Source organism: Zingiber officinale, chromosome 10B (assembly GCF_018446385.1).
Source record: "Zingiber officinale cultivar Zhangliang chromosome 10B, Zo_v1.1, whole genome shotgun sequence".
Classification (NCBI taxonomy): Eukaryota; Viridiplantae; Streptophyta; class Magnoliopsida; order Zingiberales; family Zingiberaceae; genus Zingiber; species Zingiber officinale.
The window spans coordinates 75,731,469-75,742,527 of record NC_056005.1 but is presented as its reverse complement, the minus strand read 5'-3'; positions in this window follow the sequence as shown (position 1 = coordinate 75,742,527).

Genomic DNA, 11,059 nt, shown 5'->3' with positions numbered 1-11,059 from the left:
CAAAAAAGTGACACGACCGTGTGAATTGCATTAGATGCATTTAGTTTAGTTTTTCTTTTTGTATAATAAAATTTTCTAGTTGCATCATTCATCACATGATATTTGTTTGTCCTTATTCCAAAATACTAGCATGTTTATTCTAGATTCCATGTAGTTTATTGGTTACTTATGGTGCTATTATGTTTAGTGATCTATCTTTTTCTATCTATGATAGCATGAAGTGAGCAATGTTTTTACTATAAGAGTTTAAGTATTGGCCTTGTTTTAGGATCTCTATACACTATGCCTATTTTTGATGGTTGATAACTCTAAAATAGTCATGATTCATAGAATTGAACTAGTACTTGTGCTTCTATGGTGACCTCTCAACTACATTTTGGTTACTGGATAAACTCAGATCATGTAAGCTCAGTTGGAAAAATCAATCCCGAGAAAAAAAAATGAAAGTTTGTTCAAGTTTGATACTTTGAAAACATTCAAAGAAAAAAAATAAAGAATAAAAAATAGTTATCATGAGTGGAAACTAGTAATTCACCTTTTGAGACCGAGTTAGGTTACTGGGGAAATGAATGCTATATTTCTCTTGATACTGAGTATTCCTTTGAGACCTTGTGTAGACGATGCATAGCATTTTTGAGGGGAACGAACCTTGCGTGTGACAGGTAAGTGTCTATCGCCGGAAGTATAAGGAACACAATTTTATGACGACTTGACTAGACTTAAGGATTGAAACTTGATAAACATAGGCCACTTTCGCACTGAGCGCGGAGGACTACTATTTAGGTCATACTCAAATTACTTTTGTATCTTGCTCACCAATGAAATTATTTGATAGGATTAGATTGACTTGCTAGAGATTATGATGCACTATTTAACCACATGAATCTAGATTGCGGGTTTTGCTTGAGTACAAGCAAAGGTTAAGTCTGGGGGTGTGATGTGCATAGATTATATACACTTTTATGCATGTCTTGAGGCACATCTACTTGTATTTCATTAGCATAATCTATGTTTATTGCACCCTATTTCATTAGAATGTCATACTTCCATTATATTTTGTTTGAAGATCTGCTCTTTGCTTGTTTTGATGGACAGGACGCTATTTGGAGCAAAAATGGAGCTAAAACGCACACAGGAGCAGGGGTCGTGTAGGACACACGATCGTGTGGCCATTATCATGCTTTGGCCGTGCCAAATGGCGCGGTCGTGCTCCTCCACCAGAGACAAAGCAAGCCACGACCGTGTTACTCACACGGCTGTGCCAACATCTCGTGGCCAAGCAGCACACGGTCGTGCCAAATGGCACGGTTGTGCCAACATTCCAGTGACCCGGGAGGCCACGGCCGTGTGAATCCACACGACCGTGTGGCCTCGGCAGAGAAGAAAAGGGCCACGGCCATGTGACTCAAACAGAGAGGGAGTCGTGTGAGGCTGTGTGGATTCCACACGATCGTGTGACGAAGAACAAGGGCTGTACCATGCCAAAATAGAGCTGTGCTGAATTTTGGGCAGATTACAAATTGATTATAAAATGGCCATAACTTTGTGCTCGGTTGGATTTTTTGTTTGATCTTTATACCAAAACGTAGCAGACATCAAGATCTACAACTTTTCTTTAGGTCTAATAGAGAGAGAGACTTTTCTACCCATGCTAAATGGCACGGTCGTGCCTCCTAACCACGGGTTCAACTGGACATCCGCCCAGACTACAGACCAAACTTTGAACCGCCATAACTTTGGCCTCGGTTGGAGCCAGGGCTCGATCCAAGTATCAGATTGAAGATAATTTCAAGAGCTACAACTTTGGTTCAGGGGCGAATCATGAGAAAACCTAGTTTAGTGGGTAAAAAACCTAGTTTACCGGACCCCTATTTTCCTGATTTTCCTAGTTTTCCTAAGCAGCTTGGAGGAGGTATAAAAGGGACAAGATCCCCATTCTTTGAGGAGATCTTGGGTTTGGGACTTCATCCCTCTCCTTGGGGAAGGGTTCTCCCCTGGGGATAAACCCTAGAACTTCATTCTCCTCCATCCCTTGGTGATCCATCCATCTCCGGAGCAAGGAGGCATCCCCAAGACATCGGAATCATCGGCAAGCATCTCTTCTTCCCCTTCTTCTCAAATCTAGGGTTGTAAGTATGCTTTTATTTATGTTTTGGGGTTGTTATTCCTTAGAAATGGAGTAGATCTAGATCTAGGATATAGGAAGTATTTGTGATGTGATGGTGATGTAAAACTATGTAGATTTGCCATGTTTTCTATTCAATGACTTGTTGATGCCTTGTTCATGTTTGATGTAATGTGTGTGTGAATTTTGTTTATATCATTTGCATGTTTTATCAAATGGTTGTGTAGAATTGTTAATCTCGTAGGGGGATATCTTAGATCGATTATCCGAGGGACGTACGTGACAGACATGCCCGTGTAAGGACGATTTAGGGTATCATCTTGAAAGGAGAACAAATCTCCACAAGGAAGTAGGGGATCGGGCATAATCACTATTTCTATTTCTATGTTATTGTGTGTTAGTGTGTTTCTATGTTGATTATCCGAGGGACGTACGTGACAGGCAAGCCCGTGTAAGGACAAAATAGGAATCATTCCCATTTAGTAGCATAGGACATGGAGTAGGAGATCATGCCGGCTTATCCACTGCAGGGGCGAGTCGGTAATGAATCTAACTTCCTATAAGAGCATGAACATAGAGGATAGGAACTAAGCAATCTATGTAACATCACCTAGCATTACAAGGAAACCGAAATCCTAGAATCCATCCTCCACCATCGTCTAAGCTCAATTCCTCTTAAGATCGATTCTCTCTCTTTTCTCTTTTCTTTCTCTTACTCTCTTTTCTCACCAATCTTAGGTTTGTCTAGATAATTCGTTGTGCGAAGTTGACTAGTGCTTAATCAACAGTCCCTGTGGATACGATATCTTTTATTATTACTGACGACGTAACAGTACACTTGCGGTTCGTAACAAATTTTTGGCGCCGTTGTCGGGGACTATTTTTGATTAACATTAGTTGATTAGCATATGAGTTACTCTAGACATTTTTCTTTTTCTTTTTGCATTCTCTTGTTTTCATTATGCATTTTTTTCTGGAATTTAAATTCTGTATTTTATTTTTGTTACTTCTACATGTCTATCGTGTTTTGTCTATAATTATTTAGATGGACATGTTTAAACTGATTACTAGATTGAAAGATCTATTTCAAAATTTTGACCAAATATTTGTTGTGAACTCTAATACTCTTTTCTGTGAATTCTGTTGTGCAACTGGTCATATATTTGATAATTGTCCAATATTGCTTGACCGTCTATATAGAATGCATGTAGAAAGAAGGGGTGTTTTCTTTAACTTTAATCAAAGGTCAGAGCAAAATTTTTGTAAAGCTTGCAATGAAATAGGTCATTCAATTAAGAGTTGTTACAAGTTATTCAATTTGGGAACATCAATTGATGAACTTGATAGAAAAATGGATGAAATGACTTCATCAAATTCACACACATATGACTTTGACTTGAATGACCCCCAATTTTTGTCATTTATGGATAGAATGTTGAAAGGTTTAGAGGAGGTTCTAGCTATTCAAGCTGAATCATGCAAGGACATCAAGAAAATGCATGCTACACTTGATAGTATAGACTCAATAAATAATAGAAAATCAGCTAATCTTTTGGTTTTGCAAGAGTCTATAATGAGAAAATATTGTGATGAGCTTGAGGATCATGAATATTAGATTTTGATAAAGGAGTGCACCACTTTAATTCCATTACCTCCTAATGTCAAAGATTTAGAAGAGCCTTCCCTTCTTACATCTAAACCAATTTTTAGTCATGTTGTGGAGGGATGTGTAGGGATGTCCCAAGAATCACTCTCATTAGTCACACAACCATTAGTCACTTTGGATGATGTAAGACATGAACTAGTTGATGTTGAGAGTGTAGGGCCTTGTGCAATTGAAGCTAAGTCTCAAGAACCACCTCTTTTAGAAAGACCACCACTTGAGCCACAACCTTCCTTATCTAAATGTCAAACCATGCTCAATGATTTTCTTACATTAGTGATTGGTAAAAGTCAAATTTCAATTCATTTTTCTATTGTTACTAATCAATTCTTTTTTGAGCATGATGGTGGAAGGACATACGTTGCACAAGAGTCATATGGTAAAGATAGTGTTGAACCTTTGAAGGAGAGTTTTTTTTGTTGAAAAACCGAGAACCCTTGGTAAGAAGGTTCTAAAATATCTTACCCCTCCAAAAGTGAGATTTAGATGAATCCAATGAGGTGGTCTAGCTAATGACCTTAAACAAGTGCTTCTTGGGAGGTAACCCAAGTTCATTTTCCTTGTTTTCTTTTATGTCTTTAGTTCTTTCTAGTTTCTTTTTACTTCATTGATAATAAATCATACCCTCTACTTAATTTTTCTTGTCTATCTTATTTTTTGTAGAATTCAAAGTTGTGGAGGGATGTGAGCATTGGATAGAGGAGTATTTTTAAAACATGAATGTCAACTATTTAGAGCTTATCACTTGGTAACTTCTCTTACTTTAAATCTCCTCCATATTGTTTTTAGTTTTCATTGGGACAATGAAAAGTTTAAGTCTAGGGGGAAGCATTAGATGCATCTAGTTTAGTTTTTCTTTTTGTATAATAAAATTTGCTAGTTGCATCATTCATCACATCATGTTTGTTTGTCCTTATTGCAAAATACTAGCACATTTATTCTAGACTCCATGTGGTTTATTGGTTACTTATAGTGCTATTATGTTTTGTCATCTATCTTTTTCTATCTATAATAGCATGAAGTGAGCAATGTTTTTACTATAAGAGTTTAAGTATTGGCCTTGTTTTAGGATCTCTATACACTATGCCTATTGTTGATGGTTGATAACTCTAAAATAGTCATGATTCATAGAATTGGACTAGTACTTGTGTTTGTATGGTGACCTCTCAACTATATTTTTGTTATAGGATAAACTCAGATCATGTAACACTACAACAAAAATCCTCATAGACATCGGTTTTCCACCGGTGTCTATTATATTTTCGACCGATGTCTATGAAGGCGATGTAAAAGGTCTGCCATTTTAGACATCGGGTTAAAACCGGTGTAGTATCACTTAACGACACCAATGTTCGAATCGGTTATTAACTGGTGTAGTATCACTTAACGACATCGTTTCATCAACGGTGTAAAACCGATGTAATATTATATGTTAATAACACTAGTTTTGGCAGCGGTATACGACCGATGTAAATATTAGTTAATGACACCAGTTTTGCAGCGGTGGAAAACTGATGTAATATTAGTATTTTTTAACAACACAAATTTGATTTCCGAAACAGTGAAAAACCCACATTAACCAAAAAAATACACAAATATTCACAAATTATACAAATATTCTTCATTCAATAGGATCCATAAAATACACAAATATTCACAAATTACATAAATATTCTTCTTACAACAGTATCCATAAAATATACACACATTCTTTTTACATCAAAAGCTAATAGATATCAGAATCAAGGTAGAACATTCTTTTAACAACACATCAAGGTAGAACATTGTGAGTCAAAAATCAAGCTGAGGCTACATTAAATTATGAGAATCAGAATATGTTCAACTTGCTATCCTGCTCCATTCTTCTTGCGCCTTTCATTTCCCTAATCTCACCGGTTTTCACCTTCAAATGTCTAGTTTTCTGAGTTAAAACATCCACTGTTCTAATCTGTCAAACAAAAGTATCATTTGGTCTACTTAACTACAGCAAAGAACAAAAACAGAAGAATTATACATGCTGCAGAGTGAGGCCATATTGATAACAGGTAGTCAAAGATTGTAAACCTCAAATTTCATTCCCATGCTCTGATGAATCAAGGTATAGCAAGATTTTAAGATTTACGAACTACTAAACAAAAATATCATGAGGAAGAATCTATAGAAGTACCTGGACAACATGGGAAAATTCATTAATGAATACATTTTGTGTGGCTAGGGACAGATGACTGCAAGCCAAAACCTCCAGCATATGCTTGATAGCCAAATCAAGAACTCCAATAAAAGAATACCACGTAAGTAAATGGAAGGAGATAAGGTCAAAAGCATCAAAGATAAATGCACAAATATACAAACAAAGCATAGAGAACCTTCCAACATTGTAGTGAACATGATCAGATATATAACTCCAACCATTTTCTCTATAAACGAAGAGTGCATTCCTGTAAGCTCGAATCGCATGTTGTCTCTACATTTTACAGAATGAATGTTTTACAATTAGCACTTAAAACTTTGAACATGCTTTAAATATCTGAGACAAGTTTCAATATGAAGATGAATTTGACATGCAATCGAGTACCTGATCAGAAATGTAGCAATGATTTCCAGACAAAACAAGACGAAAACCATACTTGCATAACATTGGTGGAATGGAAAGCAAATAGCAGTAGGATGCTTGTTCAAGCATCACATCTGCATGCAGAGAAGGCTCCTGATGAAATATGTACATTAGTTGCACGCTTAGACACTCAGGTTTAGTCAATTTTATTTACATGCTTATAAGATACTGGTTGAGAAAGACAATGGGAACCATATGACATTATAAGAAATGAAATAGGATTTACCTATTCTAGACTCTAGCTGAATCACTTATTGTTCTAACTTCTAACTATGGCTCATTTATGAAAATAGATATTAATGTAATGTGTTTTTTTTAAATATTATTATGATGTAGATACGAATAATTGGGATAATGTGCTTTTAGAAAATACTATTCTGATATAATATTTTTCAAGTTTGAACTCAAATATCAATATTTTCATATTATTCGGCTCAATTTGATTCATTTGCACCCCTAATCTATACATGCATTTATTAAAGTGAATAACTCCAATATGATGTGAGAAGCAAAAAAAAAAACCTATATTACCTTAAATAACATACAAAGAATTAATTCAACAACCAAATTGACAAAGGAATAAATTTAAATCTTTATGAAGACACAAGTCATAATCACGCGAAGTGGACCCAGGTAGTCTAACTAGCATACTTACAGCTTAATCAGAATAGCCATAGGTATCTATACTTGTAGAAGTCAGTAAGTCACAACTCATTGTCCGGTTCAGGTACACATTTAGTTCCATATAGACATATGGAGGCACTCGTTTTCCAAGTGGATTATTCATCATCATAGAAATTTCCCAATTTTGCTTCTTCAACCCTTTTAACATAATCAAATCATATTAGAGTAAAAATTCTAACTATTACCGATATGCGAAGGACAAACTACACCGAATGGAGGAAGGGTGGTATTCAACGCCTATAGTTAGGGCAATCCTAGCAAGATTTTTGAACTATTTGGAGACTCTTGGTGTGTGCATATGAAGGATACTTACCCAAGTGCTTAGGCTCCACTCAGTTCTTCATTTACTTGTTCTATCTTCACTTTGTTCCCGTATCAGATGTGGTACGACTAAAATAATTTAAGCGAACTCTATAACTTTCACAACCATATAGATAGTTCTAGTAGATCTAAGCGTCTGGCAATTCCCAATTTTGTGAATGTTGAAAATAAATCTCGAATCAATCTACCGTTCCCAGTTTAACAAACACAGAGAATTTGATGCATCCTCAATTACAGTTTCCTCCCAAAGAAAGATCTTAAAAGTGAAAAGGAATCTTATGGGAAAAAGGAAAACATAAGAGAATCATTAACTTACCTTGGTGAAGAAATCAAATTAGAAATCTTCCCAAATTAATAGGAGAAAGAATCAGAAGTCTAAAAAACCTATTCCGGAACTTTAGCAGCAAATTTTTCTAGTTACCTTGAGCGAAGGACGCTCTGGACCCAAAATCAAATGGCTTGACATCAACCTCTTCGTCTTTGTACTCCTCCTCTTCCGATTCAACATCGAACTCCTCGAAGTCTGCACCGCGCCTGGTAGCCCATGGAATGGTCAGCGCAGGAGGAACGGGATCTGCCGAAGAAGAGGAGGTCCGGGATATAGAGATCGAAGGAGCGGGATAGGGCCCCGATCTGGCGCTCCCATTGCCACTTTGAGTTGCCGCCGAAGCCGTGAATGAGGAGGAGGGCAGGCTTCCGGCTGGCGCGGCGGGGGTTGGGGCCCCAGATGTGCAGCGACGCGTGGCCGAGGTCGAGCATGACAGGTCAGAGACCGCAGCGGAGGAAGGAGAGGTGGAGCAACAACTCGCGCAGGGAGACGAAGGAGAGCAGGCATCGAGCGACAGTGATGACTCGGCGGAAGAGGGAGAGGAGGGCGACGGCGAGGAGCAGAAGCAGGTGGCGAAAGGATTTCGTGGATGCCATCGCGATAGAGATCGATGGGAATGGGTTTAGGTTTGGGGGGAGAGGAAGGTAGGAGGAGAGGCGTTGTGTGGCAGACGGTTCGAGTCGCGGTTACGCCAGACTGCCACTGCCTGCCCGCTTCACATTAATAAAACCTGCTTACAATATTGGTTTAGGTTTGGAGATAACTTTGTGAAGTGTTATAAATTTATGCTGGTGAAAAAATTAAATTATTATTTTTGGTTCATTAACACTGGATTTTAAAAATCGTTGTTAAAATCGGTGTCTATTAACAAAAAAAAAGGCACTCATAGACATCAGCTAAAAAATCGATGTCTATGAGCGAAAATCTGCGCTCATAGACACCGGTTTTTGGAAAAACCGGTGTAAAATACTCAATGACATCGGTTTTTGCTTAAAACCATTGTTGTTCCACCGATGTCTATGATGGTTTTTCTTGTAGTGTAAGCCCATCTGGAAAAATCAATCCCAAGAAAAAAAAAATGAAAGTTTGTTCAAACTTGATACTTTAAACACATTCAAAGAAAAAAAATAAGGGATAAAAAATAGTTATCGTGAGTGGAAACTAGTAATTCACCCCTTTGAGACTGAGTTAGGTTACTGGGGGAATGAATGCTATGTTTCTCTTGATACTGAATATTCCTTTGAGACCTTGTGTAGATGATGCATAGCATTTTTTAGGGGAACGAACCTTGCGTGTGGCAAGTAAGTGCCTATCGCCGGAAGTATAAGGAACACAATTTTATGATGACTTGACTAGACTTAGGGATTGAAACTTGATAAACATAGACTGTTGGATCGAGAAGCGCTAGAGGGGGGCGAATAGCGCTCGTGGCTATTTCGTTCAATTCATAATTGTAAATCGTACAAAGAGTTAATAGAGTAATAAATGCAGCGGATATTAAAAGCACACAGAAAGACGCAAGGTGTTTACTTCGTTCGGAGTCTAGTTCGACTCCTACTCGAAGGCCCGCGGTCGTTGACCACTTTCGGTGGGAAACAACTATAGAATCGTCAATAGTACAAGTATGAAATGAGTACAGAAAATCTAAGCAATACCGACAACAAAATTTACAGAAATCGGAGCGTCGGGTTGTCGGAAACTTGTCACAGCTTAGCTGGAGCCTCTCGTTAGCAGCACGTTGTAGATGGATCGCTTGGTACTTGATTTTTAGAGCTGCTGGTCGAGACCCTCTTATAAAGGGTGTTCAAGGCACCTCCATCAGGCTCCAAGGTGCCTTGAATCCCTAAGTTTTATCCCGGAAATGACTCTGCGATGAAGCTTTGACCGCTACCTTTTATCCATCTCAAGGCGCCTTCATCACTATCCAAGGCGCCTTAAACCACCTGTTCAAGGCGCCTTGAGCTTCCTTCAAGGCACCTCCAACCCTTCTGGACAGCTGGCTTCGGCTCGCACCCGAGGCGCCTCTAAGCTCCATGGAGGTGCCTCGGTACTGTTCATCCGAGGCTATTCACTTTGGTCCCTGCAAGATACATTAATCTCAAATATACCTTGTAGCACAAAGTTAGCACATAAAACATAATAATATAAGTGAACGACAATCATCGGACTGTCCGAGTCTGACTTCGGGTTTCAGACCGGAAACCCTAGGTCGACTCGACGCCTACTGTTCCCTCTACGGGGAATGCGTCCTCACCTACTCCACTCAGGAGATTTACCTGATGCCAGTGTGATCCTCGAGATCGACTGGACTTTTTCTCGGTGCTCGATGCTTCCGGAATTTCTGCTGGACGTCCGCTTCCCGGCTGGTCCAGTCATTCACCTGGTTCGCGACACAAGACTTTCCACCTAGGGTTACCCCCTAGGACTTTTGCCTGAAGCACTCGACCAACCAAGACTTTCCGCATAGGGTTACCACCCCCTATGACCTAGGGTTACCACCCCCTAGGGTTTTCACCTTACCTAACCACAGTTAGGGCTTTTGCCTAATTACACTTAGGACTTTCCTACAATCTCATTCCGACTATTAGATCACCACAGCTTAACTTTAAGCCCTTTGCCATAATCAAAACTCAGGTTCGATCATCTGGTGCTCACTACACCAACAATCTCCCCCTTTTTGATTATGACAACCTTGGTTCAAATTTAAGTAAAACATAAATAAAGGAATAAATAATGGAAGTTAACCATGAGCATCAATGCAATTTAAAGTTTATGCTCCCCCTTTCATTATGTTTAATTTCTTGATTTCTTAACTTTGACTTTTCTCTCCCCCTTTGACATAAATCAAAAAAGAATTAACAAAAGAGAGAAATAGTCTATTTAATTTTAAGCTCCCCCTAAAGGGTAGCATAGTTAAGTACTTAGTCTTTGAAAAAAAAAATTGGTTAAGTACTTAGCTTAATTTATAAGGCTTTTGAAAATAATAGTTTTGTCATATATTTAGTCTTAAAAAGACTTATCTTTTCAAAAAGAATTGATTTGAGAAACACTTAGCTAAATTTGAAATGCTTAACTATGTTTTCAGCTTAAAAATGATTGCGTTCAGAAAATATCTTGCCAAGTAGCTAAGTTTAGAAAATAATTTAACTAAGTTTAGTTAGAGAAGACTTAAGTAAGTAATTAGCTTTGAAAACATTTAGCTTCTAGAGGAGTTATAATTTAAAAGTCAGGTCATAAATAATTTTACTTTTAAAGCTAAGTTAAAAATAACCTGAATTTTTGAAGATAAGGAAAAAATAGTTTTTAATTTTAAAGATAATTTTT